This window comes from Myotis yumanensis, unplaced genomic scaffold (genome assembly GCF_028538775.1).
Source record: "Myotis yumanensis isolate MYYU_CA2020_CCGP unplaced genomic scaffold, mMyoYum1.0.hap1 SCAF_7, whole genome shotgun sequence".
Taxonomy (NCBI): Eukaryota; Metazoa; Chordata; class Mammalia; order Chiroptera; family Vespertilionidae; genus Myotis; species Myotis yumanensis.
This window is the reverse complement of record NW_027223758.1, coordinates 41,193,323-41,213,335: the sequence shown is the minus strand read 5'-3', so window position 1 is coordinate 41,213,335 and position 20,013 is coordinate 41,193,323. Positions and strand designations below refer to the sequence as shown.

General features: G+C 46.4%; 1 long non-coding RNA gene across 1 annotated transcript in view; it reads left to right on the top strand.

Moving 5' to 3' along the window:
- Nucleotides 1–20,013, top strand: part of LOC139013898 (uncharacterized) — a 214,028-nt gene that overhangs the window by 157,717 nt on the left and 36,298 nt on the right. The window contains exon 5 of the long non-coding RNA XR_011472159.1: nucleotides 12,391–12,566. This is a non-coding gene — a long non-coding RNA (uncharacterized lncRNA). The remainder of the gene's footprint in view (nucleotides 1–12,390; nucleotides 12,567–20,013) is intronic.

Sequence of the window (20,013 nt, the reverse complement as noted above, 5' to 3'; positions counted from 1 at the left end):
GAGGTAGTGGTCATATTGTATTTTCTGTATTTGTGCACAATTATTTCAAACAGTTTTCTAGTTTTCTGGGGGGAAGGGTTGAATCCCATTCGGACAGGCTAAGTTGAATATGTCCATTAGAGAGCCAAGATGAGATGTCCAGCATACATCTTCCACCCCGAAGTCCAAACTGGGACTCCTAGTTGTATCTCACACCCCTTATTATGTCGGGCCCCTACTCTGAGAAATACACCTTTGGTCAGAATTCCTCTTCAACGTGACACCCATGATTAAACATAGTATTCCAGATGATGCTTGACCCGCCAGAAGGACCCTTACTTGTTGTGTAATTCTTAGAGACTGCAGAGATCACTGGTGCCCAGCTCTTAGCCCCCCGAGCCTTGCCATTTTAGTGCGTGCCAACCTGACCTCTTACCACCAGCACCTGGACATCTTTCCCAAGGGCTCTCTCTGGCCCCCAGAGCCCACTTGAATTGTGCCCAGCCACGACTGCCAATGAATAAACATGCCCCAGGGGAGTTGGGGTGACAATGCCACAGCCCTCACCCCTCAGCTGGGGTGACTCTGAGATGTATGTTTTCTGCCCTTCTTGGTCCCCAGCAGCATCAAGCTCCTGCCATCCACATGGCCACAGGCTTGGTACTCAACTTCATTGGCTCCCCCACCCCTACAGGAAGAGGTGTTGTGGGGTCATGTCCCAAATTAATAATTGCACTGGAATCCTTATCTTGGATTATGCTTCTGGGGGTCCCCAAACTAAGACAGAGCCTAATGCTGCATCAGCTTCCTTAGCAGTCACATTGTGCAGTTGCTTTATCCTGATTTTCCGGTCAGATGAACCTCCAACCTTTTTTCTTTCATGTCAGCTGCTGCCAAGCCATACTTACCTAATGCCGTGCCTTTGCTATTGACATTTTTAATCTAAAGTCAGACTTTATATTCATTCCTGTTAGCCTCATGGTTTATTTCCATATTCCTACCTAACAGAATAACTTTGAATATTGATTTGTTCTTTTGCTATGTTAACTATCCCTCCCAGACATGAGTCATATTTGTAAATCTGATAAACATGTCTTTTGTGCCTTCATTCACTTCCTTTAGAAAAATGTTGAACAAGGTAGGGTTAGGAACAGAATTCTAAATGAAATGCCTTCTTTGAATCAATAATCAAGATAACCAAGATATTTTTTGTGAGAATCCTTATTCATAGTAGCTCAAACTAAGTGCACCAGTTGAACCCAGAATTTACAAATTTGCCCATAAGAATGTCAGGCAAGATCAGATCAGTTGCTTCATTGAATCAAGATGACCCTCGAGAACGTCATACTTGTGATACACAAGCAAATATGCCTGTCAGAAAGAAAAGGTGTGCCCTAGCTGGTTTGGCTCAGTGGATAAAGCGTAGGCCTGTGGACTGAGGAGTCCTGGGTTCGATTCCAGTCAAGGGCACATGCCCAGGTTGCGGGCTCAATCCCCAGTGCGGGGCATGCAGGAGGCAGCCAATCAATGATTCTCTCACATCATTGATGTTTCTATCTCTCTCTCTTCCTTCCTCTCTGAAATCAATAGAAATATATTTTTTTAAAAAAAGAAAGAAAGGAAAGGTGGTTAGTTTGGCTTGCTATTCACAAATTGTGTGAACCACTGAGAACATCTGGATTCACTTCTAACAGCCCCAGTCTTCCTTTTAATAATCCTTTCTGGAATTTTACCAGGGAGCTATTTTACCACATCGGGGGGAGGGGGATTCACATGAAAGGTTTCTAGAATCTACCCTTTCTTTTTATCTGAAAATGAGGACTTTTACCAATGCCTATTATCATATCCTCATTCCCTAATTCCTTAACAGGAAGTAGTACCAAGGTCATATTGGCTAGTTATTTTTGGAACCTGGCAAGCATTTCTCTGGAGACATCAACCCATTTCAGCTGGTTTCTGCTCCCAGGTCCTTCACCATCTCCTGCTGCTACACCCCCCTCGCCCCCCACTAGCAAGACTGTTCTTGCTGGAGAATCTGGATGGGCCTCATGGCCCTGTAATCCCTCACCAACCTTCTCAAATCCAGACCCTCCTTTCCTCTTTAAAGTTCTTACACCAAACACATGGTTTAGAGATTCTGATATTCTGTGCAGCCCTTGGCTCCTTGGATTCGACCTGCACCCCACCCCACTGCGCCCCAGGACTTCCCAACGCCTGAGCAGTCTGCAGGGTTTTGCTTTTCATTTAGTCTCTCATTCCCTTTTCATTTTCACAGGATCATTCACAGTCAATAATCCAACTCATCTGTACTCTCTCCTATTCCTTTTACAACCTTTTACCTTGGGATCAAGCCCATTTTTCCTCTAAAGTACTTGGGAGAGGTGGGTGTCTCCTCTTGTCTTTGCTCTCATGCACCCACCGCCAGCTTTCCTTGGGAATGCTTAGTTCTGCTAGACCTGGAAGAAGGTTTCGGGCTGCTTCTGTAGACTGCAGTCATCCCGAGGGCAGGGCTGGCTCATCCAGTGTGTACCCAGCACAGTGCCTGGTTCTTCTAGCCCAATCTCCCCATGTTCATGGAATGACGTTGGATAACTGGATGCCTTCTTTCTTGCTCTAGGATTAAGTTATTGCTGTGAGCCTAGGACCCGTGTGTTCAGGGAAAGGGCTGGGGATGCCACTGGGTGCTGGGGAGCAAGAATCTGATTTCCTGGCACAGGTTCCCTCATTTCCAAGCAGCCCAGCCTTCCTCCTCAGGAAGCCTCGGGAATCAAGCTGGCACGGATGTCTGCATCAGATGGCTTTCTGCTGAGGAGCTCAGGAGGAGAGGAAGCCTGCCTTCAACCTTCAGAGCATCCACAGCCCAGGGAGCCACTGCTCCACAGCCGCCCCTCTGCTGCATGGGGCTCTAACAGACTCATGCTGCAGACAGCTCAGCGGGAACTGGACTGTGGAGGAAGAAGGGGGAAGGCAGAGGGCTGGGGAAAGAGGAACTGGGGGGAGGAGGGGAGAGAGAGGGAAGGAGCAGGGAGGAAGGAGGAGCCAGTCAAGACTCCTGACTCTACCCCCAATCCCTTTGCAAAGTCATTATCAAAATTGATTTTAATAAGTGAAAGATTTACCTGGGTCGAACATTGTTTTTAACTGGCGGCAATTAATTAATTAACCATCACTAGCCTGGACATCATAATGGGATGATATTTTGATGCTAACACATTATTGAAAAGGACAAGGCAAGCCATGTCTCCCCCCCGCCCTCCCTCCCCGCCTCAAGTAATCAATTAATCCGCCCTGAATGAAGACTCAGAGCACTGCCTAGGCTCACAGGCACCCCAATAGCTTCCTTCGCCAGACCCCAAGTACCTGCTTAGGACTCTGTGCCCTGGCAAGCAGTTTGAGGCAAGTCGGTCAAGGCTAAATCAGTATTAAAAAATCACAATGGTTAAGTTTAAGAAATCTCTGAAACATGGTCTTCATAATTAATAAATGAAAAATGTTCCTGCAGCTAATCAATAAAGTTGTTAGAGAGAATTGATCGGAGGGGGAGCTCTTTTTGTGGGTACAATTTTTCACCTATTCAGAACAAAAGACTCCCTAGAGTGCTATCAACGTGATAGACACTTAAGAGTCTGACCCAAAAGGAAAAAAAAAAATAGGAAGACGATTAATTAAAATCTCCAGGAGTGATATCTGCTTCCATCCTGTGGGCAGAGAGCTGGGGCAGGTGTGGAAGTGGCTAATGTGGAGCTTCGGGAGGTTAGGGAAGCTGAGGTGCCCAGGGACATCCTGCACCTGGAGGCTGTGTCCTGGCCATGCTGGAGGAGGAACACAGGAGTGGCCTGTGACGACCTGTGTCATCCATGTTTACAGAGCATGGTAGCCTCACTGTCACAGGTGTGGTGCATAAAATGAACAAAAATATGCCAAAACGGAACAGCACATTGCAAAGGTATTCATCATGTTCCGGAGTAAGAACCCTGACTGTGTTACTGGATCCCAAACTGGACGGCTCCTTAGAATTACTTGCACAGATTCTAGATTCCTGTGCACATCTTCTAAATCAGAACCTGTGAGTTTGGAGCCTGGGAATCTGTGTTTTAAAATGTGCCACCGGGATTTGACCCTGGTTCACATTAGGCTGATATTACCACTGGTTTTGTCCATTTCTCTGTCTCCAGGTATAAATCCAGTCACTGACCAGTAGATAGTGTCCCCTTCCTTTATCTTTTGTTGGACAAGCCATATTACAAAATATTTATTGAGCACTTATTATGTGCTAGGTATTGTACTGAGCACCAAAAGTTCATTTAGTCGATTAATCCTATGAGAGAGGCAACATGATTATTATCATTTTACAGATGAGTAAACAGACCTAGAAAGGGGACGTAAGTGACTAAAATTCACACACCTTATCGGAGGCCTCCAGGTTTTGAAATTAAGCTTTTCTGATTCAAGGGCATGTGTTCTCACCACTAGGATGCATTGCTCCAAGTAAGTGTTGGGCAGCTGCATAGACACAGGGCTGGCAACTCTGAATATGCAAAATTTGAATGAAAGAATTCAGATCCATGAAGCTGTACCTCATAGATTACAGTAATATTTTGTCCCTCTTTTTGGAATACCAACTACCAGTCTTATTCCAGCTAAAAAATAATGAAGGTGGGAGAGAAGTAAGATCAGAGGACAGCTGTAATTTTCCCAAAGCATTTTCGGCCAATGAGCTTGCTTTCATTCGAGTAACTATAATATAATTAATTGATGATTGTACATAAAGATTCTTAGACAACTGGGGCATGTGTTAAAAATGCAGGAACTCAGAGCCACACTAGATCTACTGAAATAGCCAGGCAATTTGCATTTTTAACAAGGTACCCATGTTGTTCTGCTATCTGGCTAAGTGTGAGAACCACTGATGTAGCACTTTCCCCATTAGCCCCATATCCCATTCCCAAAGAGATGTTGGTTGATGGAGTAATAGGAATTATTAAACAGGGAGTATTCTAGTCATTTATTGCTATGTAACAATCACCTCAAAACTTAGTGGCTTAAAACCACTAAATGTCTAAAAACAAACATGTATTTAGCCCACCAACCTGCAATTTGAGCAGAGCTTTGCAGGAAAGGCCCATTTCTGCTCCATGTAGCACCAATTGGGGCTGCAGTGGAGTGGGGCTGAAGGATCCACTTTTGGGATGGCCAACTCACATGGCTGATGAATTGGTACTAGCTGTCAATTGGGACCTCAACTGGGGCTGAGCCAGGGACCTTGGTTCCTCTCCACATGGGCCTCGCCGCAGGCTGCTTGGGCTTCCTCATAGCATGGTGGCTGGATTCCAAGAATGTGAGTTCCAAGTGACAGAAGGAGAAGCTGCCAGTTTCTTAAAGCCCTGGGTTGGAAAACTACTATAGCCTCAGTTCTGCCATAATCTATTGGTCAGTCAATCATAGGGCCCAGATTCAAGGAGAAGGAATGTAGACTCCCTCTTAATGGGAGGAGTGTTAAAGAATTTGGAGGACATGTTTTTTATTGAATTTATTGGGGTGACTTACTTAGTAAAATTATATAGGTTTCAGGGGTATAATTCTATAATATGTTATCTACATATTGTATTGTGTGTGCACCACCTCAAGTCAAGTCTCCTTCCATGACGATTTATCTCCCCTTTACCCTCTTCTACCTCCCCCCAACCCCCTTTCCCTCTTGTACTCACTATACTGTTGTCTGTGTCTATGAAGTTTTTTTTTCTTTGCCTAATCCCTTCACCTTTTTCACCCAGCCCCCACCCCCCCTCCCCCCCCCCCGACAGTTGTCAGTCTCTTCTTTGTATCTGTAGGTCTGTTTCTATTTTCTTTGTTAGTTTATTTTGTTCATTTGATTCCACATGTAAGTTAAATCATATGGTACTTGTCTTTCCCTGACTGGCTTAAATCACTAGTCAAGATGCCCGCCTTGAACCCTCCTTTGCAATTCATTTTGTCATACTGGAGGATTCCTTTTACCTTCCCAGTCTTAGGTTCGTTGCATAAAAGATGAAGAGGTTGAGTGATATCGCTAAGGACCTCTGATTTTATGTCTCCACATTAGCATTAGGAGAGGTAGAGCATGTGGGTGCAAGGAAACTCCTCTGTAAGACTTGCCTTTGTTCTTTAGTGGTTAGTACTGTCCTAAGATTCTGTCACACTATCTGAAATCCATGTCCTTGTGGGGCTTATTTAACTTGGCTTCAGTTTTAGGTCAATTTCAGAAATCCCCCTGAGTCCCTAAGGGGGCTAAAGAGGTTAACACAACTATTGGGATACAGGCCTAGTTACACTGCCATCCCCCATCCGCCCCCCTCAGGCCTGCCCAGCATGAGGACACAATCACATAATAACTTGCTCAGAATCGAAAGATCTTTTTCCCCCCAGAAGAATTTGAGGGAGTTGGGGGGGGGGGGGCTAAGAATAGCTGCTTTGGTGTTACTGTCGTTTCTTCTCCACGATTTGATCAAGAGTGCATCAAAAATCCCCATGTTAAGGAAGGGTGAGGAAGAAGGATTGGAGGGACTTGGCCAATGCACCTTGTTTCCTCATTCCAGCAGATGAGAAAGATGCTGCTACTTCTGCCTCACAGGACTAAAGGGGTCAGGGAGACCAGAGAGGTTACTCCATCATGCCAGTGCCTGACACACAAGATGAGGGACTCTTGCCACAACCTCATGTAGGTGTGTGAAGTGATGGGTGAGAATGAAGCACCTCCTGTAGCACCAAGAACAAGTGGATCAACTTGGAAATGGGACCCCCAAATCCACATGACTAGTTCTATGCATAAGTATGATAAAAACATCATCATTTTCAATTTTTAATGGATGTTTGTAGTGCACCTCTTCAGAGGGTGGTGAACAGGGCGACATGAAGGGAAAGCAATGGAGAAGTGTTGACCTTGTTTACTGAGGTATTTCTGAGTGCCTTTGAGGAATTACAGACCAAGGAGAAGTCAGACCGACACCTCAGAAAGGAGACATTGACACAATCAACTTGGTTTTTAATATTCCTCTTCACTTCTCATTTGAACATATGATTGTATCATTTGCAAGCTCAACTTTCTTTATGTACTAGATGCATTCCAAAAAAGTTTTAAGTAGAAATATTTTTCTGAATAGACTTTATTTTAGATGTACAATAGAAGTGCTTATTTAGAGGACCCTTGAGATAAATTATATTTCTAATGATCTGGATTCTCAATGCATATTTTCTTCCATGCTTTTATCTGTTAAAAAAATTAGGATAATCTCTGATATCATTTTCAGTTCTAATATTCCATGAGTCTACAAACTTTTTAAAACCTCAAATTCAATAAACCAAAGAGACATTATTCCTAGGCTTCAGAATGTAACTATGGCCGTACAATGGTCCTTTTGAGCACAGAACTGTAAATCTTTCTAAAAATAATATGAGGTTAGAGTTTCCTCAACATTTAGGAGGATCACATTCTATTGCATTTTCAATGAAAACTTATGATTCTATTTGTCAGACTCCTTCAGTTAGTTTGAGTTGGCAGATACCTAACACATCCTGGTTTACACCAAAAAAAAAAAATAGTGTGAGGCTGTGAGGGAAACTCAGTGGTTACGTGACAAAAAGGTTCAAGAGATGAATCTTCAAGAGCCAACTGATCCAGGGTCTCCAATGAAGTCATCAGGGCAGTGCCTCTTTGTTGTGGGAAGAGGCTGTGTTGTCTCTTTGTTGACTTTATTCTCAGCAGGCTTTCTCTACATAGTGGCAAAGGCAGCCACTGACAGAGGCAGCCTTATATACCAGCAGGGCAACTTGAGCTGAAAGGATTCCATGGAAATTTGTGGGATTTGACTAGAACAATGTGCCCAATCCTGAGCAATCACTTGGTTGATTGGTTGGGCCTGGGTCACATGACTGAGGGTGGGGTCAACCCCATTCTGAACCACTGGGACTGAGCAAGCAGGAAGGAAATTGGGGTGCTGTTACCAAAAGAAAAGAAAAAAAAACGTCAGGCAGGTAAAAAGCTACCTCTTTGCTCAATAAAAATACGCATATTTTTTATTTGTTTCCTAGGGCTGCCATAACAAATTTCCACAAACTAGGTGGCTAAAAACAGCCAAAATTTATTCTCTCATAGTTCTGGAGGCCAAAAGTCTGAAATCAAGGTGCAGGGCTGCACTCCTCCGAAGGCTCTTTGGGAGCAGGCTTTCTTGCCTCTTCTAGCTCTTTTGGCTCCTGGCAATCACTGGCTTGTGGCAACATGACTCAAATCTCTGCCTCCCTCCATCTTCACATGGCCTCTTCCCTTCTCTCTCTGTGTGTCCTCTCCTTTTATAATAAGGATACCAGTCATTGAATTTAGGATGATTTTTTCCTTAAGATCCTTAACTAATCTTATATCTGCAAAGACCTTATTTCCAATTAAGACCACATTCTGGGTGGACATGAATTGCAGCAGGGGGAGAATACTATTGAATACAGCATACCCCACACACATAAAATTTGGCATACATTTTCAGGAGGTTCATGAAATCATTCAGTCCCATCAATGGATCATTGAAAAGGAATATGGACCACAGTTTAAGATGCCTAGATTAGGGTTTCTCAACTTCAGCATATTGACATTTGGGGCCAAATAATTCTTTGTTTGGGAGCTGTCTTGTGCATTGTAGGATGTACAGTATCGTTGGCCTCTGCCCATAAAATGCCAATCACATGCCTTCCCCAGTCATGATAATCAGAATGTCTTTAGACATTGTCAAATGTCCACGGAGCAAAATCATCCCCAGTTGAGAACCATTGGCTTATACTAAAATCTCAGGTGCTCTCAGGACAGACAGCCATTCTGGTAACCCAGCAATCCTGGGTACGTATTCCAGAGAAGCCTCATAGGGCAACATGTGCGAGATTGCTCGACATAGTGCTGTTCATGGCAACTGGTACTAGGGACACATTCTAGGTGCCCATCACTGTGGGGAATTAGTAAGGGAAGTGTGGTTTAAAGTGGACTTTGCCCTACAAACTCCTTATCTTCAGACCCAACAGGCCTCTCCGATATTAACCATGTCCCTAGGCCAAGACTTCACAATGCCTCAGGCTTTACTTTGGCATTTTGAAGTATAAGTTCCCCAGTCACCTTCATTCAGAGTCTTGCATTGTTCACAAGCTCCTTCAGAGGGAAGAGGCCATGTTCAATCCATCTCTGTTTGCCTCCAGAACTTGCTGGATGCTTTGTACTCAAGCATCATTCAATACATGCTACATTTATTAAATATGTAATACTATTACCTGGAATTTATTTGTTAACTCTACATAAGATGTATTGAGATTGCTTGAGATAAAAATAAATGTTTGATTATTTAGAAAATAATCTATTTTTAGAAAGAAAATATAATTTAACTCAGTTGCCCTGTATAAATAGGAAATCTGATTATTCTTTGATCTTACTTTTCCCTTTTAAAATTTAATTCACGAAGAGATGACCAATTATGGATGACCCCACAGCTTAATAACCTATCTGTTAATGTTCTAGGGAAAAAAACTCAGTGAATTAAATTAACTATTAATGGGGTTTGAATTGATTTGAGCAACTGAAACAAATACCTATCATACCCTGATGTGATCTAGTTATACGTATTTTTATTGCTAAGACTGACTTTGAGTTTGGCAATAACGAGACACCCTGTCCTTGCATCTTCAGAGTCCATTTTCCTTGAGTCGTGTAGTGGTTCTGGATGATTTGTGAAGTGTAAATAATAATAAACACAATAGCCAAAGTATTAGGTAAGGTTGGTCCCTCTAATTCATTCACTTATTCATTCCTTCTTCTGTTCATGCACTGGAAAGCACCCACGGAGCACCCGCTATGTCAGGCATTATTCTAGGTCCGAGGGATTTAGAGACAAACTAGAAACAGTTCCCTGTCCTCAAGGAGCTGCCAGAACGGTAAGGAGTGGCAGGCGTATAGACAAATTGGGTAACACAGTGTCACTGGGTGGTGAGCTGATAACTGATACTTCTGCCCCTTCCTTCCTCAACGCAACAACTCCGCACCCGCCACCTGCCAGAGTCAGTTAGTGGTCAGTGGGAAACGGCAGGGTGATGGGCAGCAGCGAGTGGAATAATTGTGACTGTAACTGAGTGTTATTGAGTCCTCATTTGTCCCAGGTGCTTTTCTGAGAACTTGACTCATTTAATTCTCACCAAAAAACTTTCTGAGGTAGGGGGTATGATTATACCCATTTCACAAACAGGGAAATCAAGGCCCAAGCTTGTGATATCCTAAGTGTAAAAAACAGCTTCCATCGGCAGGCGCCAATGTGAAGCTTCCAACTGGCACCTGACTTGTTCATTTTTGTGCACATGACACCTAACACCATGCAGTAGGTGATCAGTAATCCCCACTGGATGACGCTGTCCAATCAGATCTCCTCTTAATGGTGGGCTTTTAGGGAGAGGAGATCTGCCCTCAATAGCAGGAGTGCAAAGATTTCAAACAGCACAGCAAATAAACCAAGTATAATGCTAATAAACTCATCTCAAGTTCACCATGAACTAGGCATGGTTCTAAGTGCTTTACATGTATTCATTTATTCTTTACAATAACCCATGGAGGTAGGTACCATACTCCCTACCTATAGATGAGGAAATTGAGGTATAGAGTGGTGAGGTGACTTGCCCAAGGCCACACAGCTAGAAGGTGCAGAGGTAGAAAGGGACCCTAGGCTGTCTGACCTTTAACCCACACACTGTCTGATGGAACCCCAGAATACAAGTTCTGAACACACAAGGTAACCCCAACAGAGAGGCAAGGAGCTGACCTCATAAATGATTGATCTTGACATTTGTTCGGGGAGGACCAGAGACCCTACACAGTGATGCAGCTTGGGGACCCATACAACCCATGGGGCTGAACTGGGCTGCAGCTGAGGGGTGGGGGAGTGGGGCCACTGCAGGAGGAGCAGAAAAGCCAGGGGCCCCACAGTGGGCAGGAAGCTCAGCATCACTTTAGCCAGACCTTTCTGCTGAGAACTGCAAATATTCCCCTCGCCCAGCCCCACTGTTACTAGCTTTTGAAACATAAATCTGTAAAGTACAGAAAATAGGATTTCTGGGGGTGGGGGGCAAATCCAAGGTCATGCTTCCCATTTCTTAGTTTCCAGCTCCACCCAACCCAGAGGGTGCCCTGTGGCCTCCTGGAGTCAAGGCCAGGCCTCCAAAGCAACCCACGTCCTGTCAGCGATGGGCCCGGCGGACTGGAAGGAACTGGCTTAATAAATGTTTTTACTTTGGCATTTGGAGGAGGGCAAACCCGGCCAGGCCTCAGAGCCCTCCACAGTGCAGTGGGGCCCGCTGACGCTTCCCTGCCCTTTCCAAGGTGTTCTCATGACAGCTGATACTTGGGGGCCTCAGGCTGGAGCAACTGCTGTGCAAGGTGGTGACCTTCTAAATCCGGAGCAGTTAATGAACCTGGCCGGCCGGGAACCCCGGAGGCTGCACCGTCCGTGGTGGCTTCTGCCAAATTCCTCTTGTTATTTTTGATTCCCTTCCTCCTCCTCCTCCTTCCCATTATGCCTGACATTTCTAAGGCCAAGTTTTGTTACAAGCAATTAGCCTGTGTCAGGGATCTGGGGAGATGAGCTGCTTGCCAAGACACAGGCCGTGGTAGGAAGTGCCTAAGTGAGAAGGGCTGCCTGCAAGCTGGCTGCCCGGGGGTCCCTGGTGGTGGTGCACAGGCCGCTGGCAGTGGGACATGAAGCTCTGCGGTGAGTGGAAATGGCCCTGTGCAGCCCTAATGGGAGTCTGCACACAGCTCCCAAGCCTCTGCCTGCTTCTGATCTAGAAATTCACCCTCCCCACATGAGCTTCCCTGGATGTGCTCAGAGGCCAGAGTTCATGACCTTTTCCAATCTTTGAAAAAGGAAGTCATGTATTTATCTACAAAAAGCTATACAGACTAAACAAATACATCACACACACACACACACACACACACACACACTATTTGTGTGTGTGTGTGTATGTGTGTATTGCCTGGAATTATGTATCCACTCAGTGTGGTTGTCTAGACGCTCAGTTATCAATTTTGTGTGCTGACTAAGAAAAACTAGAAACAAAATACACTTGAATCAATGCATTTCGTGGGGGTAGACAGCATCTCTCACATGGAGAGCTCTGTGGGAGCCACGGGGAGGAGAGACAGGTGCCAAGTCACTGGCTAGTCAGCCCTGACTTCCCACCTCAGCCTCAGTGCTTCCTGGCCCTACCATAGTCCTCGTCCGCAGGTGTCCCAGAAGGATGTCCCACCATTCAAACCCAGACAGTGAGTTTAAAACCCAACCATTGAAATCTCAGGTTTAAAACTCAGCCTTTCAAACCCAACCATCGGTTTCAACACTCTCATTTCTTCTGTTTCAGAACAGTGAAACAACTTAAGAAATCAGCGTGTGCTCCTCAGAGAGTCTGGGGCTCACCTAACCATCCAGGCCACTTCCAGGAAGACTTCAGTGGTGGCTCCTGAGATGGTTTCCATCATTGGTGTGGTGATGGGTGGACGTCTCAGGAAGATGAGGAAATTGAGGCCCAGGCGGCAGGTGAGCTGTCTAAGGTTGCACAAGGGTTGGGTAGATGCCATGACCAGAGCTCAGGTCTCCACCCCTGCCAGGGCTCCTCCCACTTGGAGAATGGCAGTGGCTCCTGCCACTTGCATTCAATCCATGTTCCAGCCACAATCCATGAAGACAATGCCAAGAGAGTCAGCAATAACAGCAAGACCCGGACACCCAGAAATAGTCAGCATTAGTCCCAAAGCAGTAGTGCTCATGTGAACCCACTTTGCCCTGCTGCTAACCTCACAGACGACAGGAAGCTGCCTGGCTTTCCAGGCAGGGGAGTGGGGGCAGGATGGGGGTGGGTGGAAGGAACAAAGAAGAAGAGAGGACAAGCGAGAGAAGCTCTTGGTGGAAGCTGGAGGTGGGCAGATATAAGCGGCAACTGGACTTCATAGTGTTAGAAAGTTTTTCCTCCCAGTTGGATGGGGTCAGGGCGTGGGCACCAACTGTCCTGTCTTGCCTTGGGAAGACTGTGAATGTGGCCTGAGAGTTGGGTTAACTGACCCCCAAGCCTAGACTCCACAGGTTGCAACTCTTCCAAGTAGCCTGGCCACCATGACCGACGACACTGCTGACACCCTCAGAGAGCTTCCTTTCCACCTGCTTCTAGCACTGCTACAAATAACACTGCTTTCCTCTTCGGGGTCTCTTCTAACCTACAGGCTGTTCCCCACGTGGATTGTCTCCCGGGAGTTGCAGGGACAGGCTTCTTTAGGAACATTGCCCAAAGCTGGCACCCCACCTGCCAGCGGGACCTTCCCTGCAGGGCAACGAAGAGAAAAGGCTAGCACGAAGGAATTAGATCTGCTGGATACTTGTCATTATCTGTGAATTGTGGGGGGTGAATTGGGGTGGCAGTGGGCATGGCACCCAGGAAATGATAGCTGAAGTTCCAAGGACTGAGCAGATGGAAAAATAAACCAGGAAAGCTCTCTTCCTCCTCCACCCCTCCTGCCAGACAAAACAAAACAGAAATAGGCATTCACCAATGTCACCCTTTGTGCTTAATAGGAGTCAGAAAATAGCCGTTTTCAGGAAGTAGGGATAGAACGGATTAGGAAGGGAAGCTGTTCTGTTCTCCCAGACAGTGCCAGCCACACGGTGGTTCTCAGAGTGTGGTTCCCAGACCCACAGCCCTGGGAACTAGTTAGAAATGCAGGTGTCCAGCCAGACCCCAGGCCCCTGCACCAGACACTCTGGGGGTGGCCCAGCCTTCCCGGTGATGTGATGTTCACTCAAGTCTGAGAAGCCCTCAACTCTAGCCACACCTGGTTCCTGCAGAGGGTGGGGGGCATTCAAATGAGAGTGGCTTATCTTATCTGTTCCCAGCTTTCTTTCAAAATCCTACTCCAGTCTGTCTTTCTCCAAAGACCCTAGGGCCATTGGCCCTGGGAAAGGCCTCCTCTGAAGCCACATGTGCTAACCTTCCTTCTGTAGTCGCCTGTCTGTTTTAGGGGCGGTTCCCCAAGCAGGCTTGAAGTGCCTGGGGCTGGGGCAGCACCCTTGCCCTGGAATTCCCTCTGTGCCCCACCCCAGGATCCCATGTGCACCCTGGGTGATCCCAGGTGGTGGGCCCAGAGAGCTTGTCCTCCAAAGGAGATCCCAGCAGCTGCGTGTAACTCAGGGGATAGCCTGGGGGCAGGGAGACTGCACAGTTTCCCCCATAGGATTGCCCTGCTGCCCACAGCCAGGGAGTAGGCCTCCCCTTCAGCCCTCCACGCTATCCCCCACGTGGATTAGAGGCTGAACACAAACAGAATACAAAAGACAAAAGACAGGGAGCTTTCCTGGCTGTCAGAGCCTATAAAAGTCTGGGGAGTGACAGCAGGAGCCCTTGCCTGCTGCTGCTGCCCTGAAACCCAGAAAGAATCAATTTCAGACCCAGGGCCAAATAGTGCCCCAGGGGGCGTGCCTGTGACAGGCTCTGACTCCGCCCAGACCCAGGCCCACCCCAGCCGGTCTGGGAGTGAAGGAAGGAGGAAGCGGGTGGAGGGGCACCCTTCAGTTTACAAAGGAAATGAACATTTTCTATTTTTCTCTCTCCCCCTCCTCCTCCGTCGCTGGCTACGACGGCCCTAGTCCTTTTCTAAAACCCTCTTCACTTCTCATCAGGGACACACGAAGATAAACTATTTTCTTTCTTGCTTCATGGAAGCTAGAATGTGACCCCAAGACAGGGACTGTGCCACCTTGCCCGTGAGATCCCAAGTCCCCTAAAAAATACACGTTTTCAATAAACGCTTGTAGTTCATTGATAAAGACCGTTTAGAGCTCTAGAAATTGCATTCATGCGTACCTCCTGGAGTGCAAGGAAGGGGCTGTTGATCAGGGACCAGCCGGTGGGGTATGCTGTGTGTGCCCGCACAGATGAGATAGCTTAAGACACAATGGTAGTTTTATTTATTTCTTTGCTTATTTATTTTCAGACTATTGTTCATCATTTAAGTTAATGTTTTCCATGTGATGGAAACAGGAAGCTTTTAGGCTAGGGTTACCAGATTTAGCAAATGAAAGCACAGGGCACCAAAAAACACACACAAATAAAACAGGGCACCAGTAAATTTGGACTTTCAAATAAACAACAAATAATTCTTTAATATAATGATACCCCAAATATTGCATGGGACATATACTAAGAGACTATTTGTCGTTTGTCTGAAATTCAATTCTGGAGGATCTTTATTTCACCTGCCATCACCAAGGACCATGCCAACAGAGAGGCACGAAGGGACACTGTTACAGGGAAAAGGTAGAAAAACTTTAAAAATATGTTATACTTTATTATGTTATTCTAAAAAGTAGAATAAAACTGAAAACTGCTTCCCAACACACGTCTTAAAAGCAGAAATCCGGCTCCTTTTATGTGCGTGCAGAGGTAGGTGCCAAGCGGGGGTCTCAGATGGAGTGGTTTTAAATCTCAGAAAGAGCTTAGCTGTTTTAGTAAAAAGGAAAGTTGGCAAGTGATTAGTGCCGATGTGGCCCAGCTGCTCTTTTGTACTCTGAAAGAAACAATTAAAATGGCCGGGACATTAAACTTTAAAGAGCTGGGCTGTTCGTACTGAGAAGCTAATTTTAAAAAGAGCCTGATACCTGGGAGACTGGGACGTTTTTCGGGACGACATGATTTCTCTCCAGCTGCCATCCCGGCTCTGCATTCTGAAAAATCACTGTAGATAGGTAAATAGATAAGTAGCTGGGTGAGAAAGCGCTGCCTGGCTTGGACGTGAAAATACTCAATGCAAAATAAGAATTTTTTTTCACATTTTAGACTATAAAAGGCACAATCTGAGAAACTGAATACATCTGGAAAAGACAGACCCAGAACTAGTTTTTGTGTGTTTTGTTTTTGTTTTTTATAAATTGTTGAGGCATTGTGATGTGGAGACACGTACTGGGGTTAAGAAAAAAAATAAAATTGAACAAAGCAAATCTCTATCCTAGAGGAAGCTCAACTTAATTGGGAAGGACAGACCTCTAAGCAAAGGCAGCGCCTCGGGAGGTGGCACTCCGTGTGGGCTCTGTGCTTAGATGAGGGCTCAGACCCACACCTGCCACTTGGCGGTCTCTGAGTACTAGTTTCTGCATTTGTACAATAGGAATAAAGGTGGGATTACTTCATTAGACTCTGAGGACTAGCTCCATATGTGAAGTAAACTACTTAGTACTGTGCCTGCCATGTCCCAAGTGCTTCCTAAGTAGTAGCTCTTCTTATAAGTGTTGACATACCTTTTGGAACCTATAAGAGCACAGGGCAAGGAGACGGTCACTCTGCCAGGTTGCAGAGATGGACGAGCATGGTGGGTGGCTCCCCAGAGGCTGGTTCTTAAAGGAGAGTAGGACTTTCTCAAGTAATTGAGGGCATTCCCTTCCTTGGGATGGAGGGAGTGTGGTGTGTGCAGGACAGTGATAGTTATGTGCCTTGCCTGTCACATGGCAAGGACAGTCTTTGGGGCAGTAGGGGCTCGATTATCATGGGCATCACAAACTATGACAAGTGTTCTAGAGGTCTCAGAAAACTCTGGTGCAGTTTAAAGAGGTCCAGAGACATAATCTGTATTTCTTAAAAGCTCTTTAGTAGTGGGGTGGAAAATGAATGGGAAGTAGACAAGAGTGAAGGAAGGGAGATGAGTGACCAAGGAGATGGTGAGGACTGAATTATGTAGGTGGCCTGTCAGGTGAAGAAGATAATAGTGATGCAAAAGATACTCCGGAGATAGGCTCATCACAGGCTTGGGGACCACCTGCGGGTGAGGGGTGAGGGAAAGGAGAGGCTCGGGATGAGTCTCAGGTTTTTGATTTGGGTAACATGGATGAAGGAGCCATTTACCAAATGGAGAACAGGTTTGGGGAGATAGAGAGATGTGGGTTATTCATTCCATTTTTATTTATTGAGTTTGAGGCACACATGGGAAATTCAGGTGGAGACCTCTGCCTAGGAAGTCCAAAGAAATAGGGACCTGGAGCCTGGGGAGACGTCTGTCTCTGAAGTTAGGGAATAGAAGTGATATTGCAGTGGTGAACTTAGATGAGATGGAGGACCACCTGGGGAACCCAGAAAGGGGACTGAGACAAACAGCCAAAGAGGTGGGAGGACACCACAGAGCCTGGGCCGTAGCCTGCAGGAGACCAAGTTTCAAGAAGGTGTTCCAACAGGCATCCTTTAGGTGCCACACTGTGTTCCAAAAGGTCCTTTGGGCCTGGTGGTGGTTGATGGTCCTGGTGTGCAGACGTCACTCACCTGGAGGGTTGCTTCAGCAAGAGAACTGTGTTGCCTCTAAGCTGCAGAAGAGTTGCCTGATAGAGAAGTGCAGGTGCCCAGAAAGAAAACTTAGCATTTCCAAGGAAGAGCAGATGCACGGTTTCATTACAATATTCTCTCTCCCCTGAGTGAAAATGGCTATGCCTCTGAAGCAGTCTATGAGCTCTAGCATAACTCAGAGTTACTATCTTTCACTAAGAAACTTCAAACAATTACAAGCTCCATCCATAATCTCACCCCATTGTTTCTAAGACACAGATAACTAGAAAGGACAATACCTTGAATCTCATCTCAGAGGAAATAGTGAACCTACCACTATTTCAGCACAGGAATGCCCACCCCACCTCCACCCCTCACTACCCCTATGATCAAGGCAACTGGATTCCATGTTTTTTAATAAATCAATATTTATTAAGCAACTAGTACCCGTGTGGCTGTGTGTAAGCATTATGGAGCTTACCATCTGCCTGGTACAATAGAACACTCAATGAACATTTGCTATGGCTGTTGTTTAAGAAACCCAACACTTCCAGTCTTCAGAAAGTTGACAGTCTAGTTGGAAAGGGGAGACACGTACACGGAAGATGAATTGGAAGCTACAAGCTCCATAGGAACATGGATGGAACCTGAGCCTGAGCACAGTGCAAGGCACAAAGGAGGGGTCCCGTTCATCTCTGCTGAATGAAAGGTGTTGGAGAATGTTGGAGGCTGGGTGAGTGTGGCCGATGGCAGAAGGCTTGGCAGAAGAGCTGGGACCCAACCCGATCTCAGTTTATCCACCCACTGTGTGTGCCCTTCAGATGGTGTGAGAGTTCCCTTGTTAAACGGGAATTGTCTGTGTGGATCAGCAATGAGATCTGTGTGGTTGTCCAGGCACAGCCTCACACTCAGACACTTCCTTAAGCTTTGGTAGAGACAATAACAACAATCAGATGCGGCGGCCGCTCTGAGTTGAAAAATGTGCAGTCAGACACAGTTCCTCCTTCTCCAGCCAAGTCTCTGTTAGTGTGCTAGCATGGCTCTCCTGAATGGATCACTGGTGTATTATTTGTAATAATAGACACTAGGTTACCATAATTATCCCGTCACCTTTCATCAGGGTTTAGGGCACAGGACAGTTCCCACTGAGGTCTCAAACCACTGCTCCCGGCTTCCCGGCCAACTGGAAGGCCACTGGAGTAACTTCCCTGACCTCTAGCTGACCTGCGGGGATCAATGAACAATTAATTACCATCATCCCACTCCGGGAGAGATAGCGCACTGCCATTTCTCAATTACAACTGGAAGTGCCCCTTGGCTGACAGCTGCCTGTCGGCCAAGCCAAGCCCCCTCCTGATTCTGATCTACACACACACACACACACACACTGTTACACACACACATGCACAGCCCAACACACAGGGCTTATCTCAGACCACACCCACTTCCCCAGGTGCACCCACTGACACCCACAATCACACAGGAGTGCCCCTCACTGACCACGCTCATCTCCCACCCACCCCTGCACCCTCACCCGCAATCACAGATCACACCCATGCTCTTTATCAACATTGATTTTCCTGATGTATTCCATGGCACCTAGTCCAATATGCCTACGGGCCGGGGCATCCCATTGCAAAGCCCAGAGGAAGACTTTGTCTTCTGTCTTCACTCTACTTCCTGTGACATCTCCCCAGACAAAACCTTTGATATTTTCCACTTTCAGCTCTTCCTACATCTTCAGTGCCCCTTCCGCCCAGTCCTAATGCCCTGCGTTCTGCACTCTCCCCAATCACCCAGCCATAGAACCTACCCTTTTCCCAGCCCCCATATAACAAAAAGCCTTCAACACATCTTCTCCTTTCAGAGCCCCACCCTCCCACCCGCAACAAAGCCAGACTGATCAACTCTCAGCAACCCACCCATTGCTGTTTGCTTCAGATACCATTCCTGTAGTTAACTAGGGCATTTAACCGTAAATTCAAAAGAGTAAATACATGGCAGCTCAGGGGCTCTGGCTCAAAAAAGGACGTAGACAGCCCAGCTGGTGTTGCTCAGTGGTTGAACATTGACCTGTGACCCAGAAGGTCCTGGTTCAATTCCCGGTCAGGGCATATGCCTGAGTTGTGGGCTCAATCCCAGTGTGGGGTGTGCAGGAAGCAGCTGATCAATGATACTCTCCCATCATTGATGTTTCTTTCTCTCTCTCCTTCTCCCTTTCTCTCTGAAATGAATAACAAAATATATATTTTAAAAAAGGACGTAGACATACAGCCTTACTTGACCGGGGAGCCAGGAGTATATTGAGCTCAGGTTCTAGCAAGGCAGCCACGTGCTTGAACAAAGTTAGCGGGACTTGGTCTCTGGACTGACTGTCTTCCAGGCTGGATGTCTCCACAAGGCCCCCACCCCCAGGCTTAGACCACCCATATAGTGAGCAGCTTCCTCTGACCAAGGACCAGCTGCTTCTGAGAAAGTAAAGGTCCAGCCCAAGTCCCAGGATTCTGTCTTCTAGTCTAACCTGAGTCAGTCTCCATCCTTGAACCAACCCCATTGGTTGGGGCCTTGGAACATGAAACTCTAGGGCAGCGGTTCTCAACCTGTGGGTTGCGACCCCTTTGGGGGTCCAACGACCCTTTCATAGGGGTCACCTAAGACCATCAGAAAACACATATATAATTAAATATTGTT